At 58.4% G+C, this 834-nt stretch overlaps 1 protein-coding gene across 1 annotated transcript in view; it reads right to left on the bottom strand.

Annotated features, from left to right (window-relative positions):
* SIAE (sialic acid acetylesterase) overlaps positions 1-828 on the bottom strand; it is a 41,272-nt gene extending 40,444 nt beyond the window's left edge. Inside the window, 1 exon segment of the mRNA XM_006775085.2 lies at positions 783-828. The gene's annotated coding sequence lies outside the window, so the exon portion shown is untranslated.
* Between the last annotated feature and the right edge of the window lie 6 nt (positions 829-834).

Below are 834 nucleotides of genomic sequence, written 5' to 3'. Positions count from 1 at the left end.
TTCGATCCTGGGACCTTTCAGTCCGCAGGCTGATGCTCTATCCACTGAGCCAAACCGGTTAGGGCTCAACTTTCATTTCTTAACAGGGATCTCTGTGGTCCACTATTAGAGTGTTTGAAGGGGAAAAAACAGGTCCAGCATGATCCCTTCCACTTTGCACTAGCAGACAGTTGTGACCCAGTGCCCAGCCTTGTGTCTTCAAATGACAGGGTCTGCCTTGGAGAACAGTCAGGGGGGGGTCGCCCTCCTCCCCAACGCCACGTATATTATCCCCGCACCGATATCTGCCGGCTGCACCAGAAACCAAAGCTGAGGCTTAAATATTCTGAGCCAGCGAGGGAGTTGTACTTCACAGCCCTGTCACCACCGCAACTAGTAACATCTAATTCCTTGCCTTAAAGCAAACCCTCCCTCGGGTTCCACTGAGAGGGCTGCACGGAAATGGTCTGCATGACTCTGGGCAACCTGTTTCCAAATATATAACTTGCTTCCTCTCCCCGCACCCTGCACCCCCTCCGAGCTCCCCGGCAGTTATTCAAAGACCGCGAGGGCCACCCAACTCAGATTAAGCCAACTCTCCATCTGCCCTGCGCGCTGGACCGGACGGAGGAAGCGGAAGGGCAGGGGCTTATAGTTGAGCGGAACCAGCGGTCCAGGCCTGGGTGGGAGACCCCTTCCCGGCCTTGAGAGGGGGCGCGGGTGGGGGTCCTGTCTGCGAGCACGCGGAAGGTCGGAGCCCGCTAGGCTGACGGGCGGGGGCGGTCCCAGCCAGGCCACCTCACCTGCAAGCGTGTGGACCCACAGGACTAAGGGCAGCAACAGCCCCAACGCGAC

Source organism: Myotis davidii, unplaced genomic scaffold (assembly GCF_000327345.1).
Source record: "Myotis davidii unplaced genomic scaffold, ASM32734v1 scaffold148, whole genome shotgun sequence".
NCBI lineage: Eukaryota > Metazoa > Chordata > Mammalia > Chiroptera > Vespertilionidae > Myotis > Myotis davidii.
This window is presented reverse-complemented; position numbering and strand designations above follow the sequence as displayed.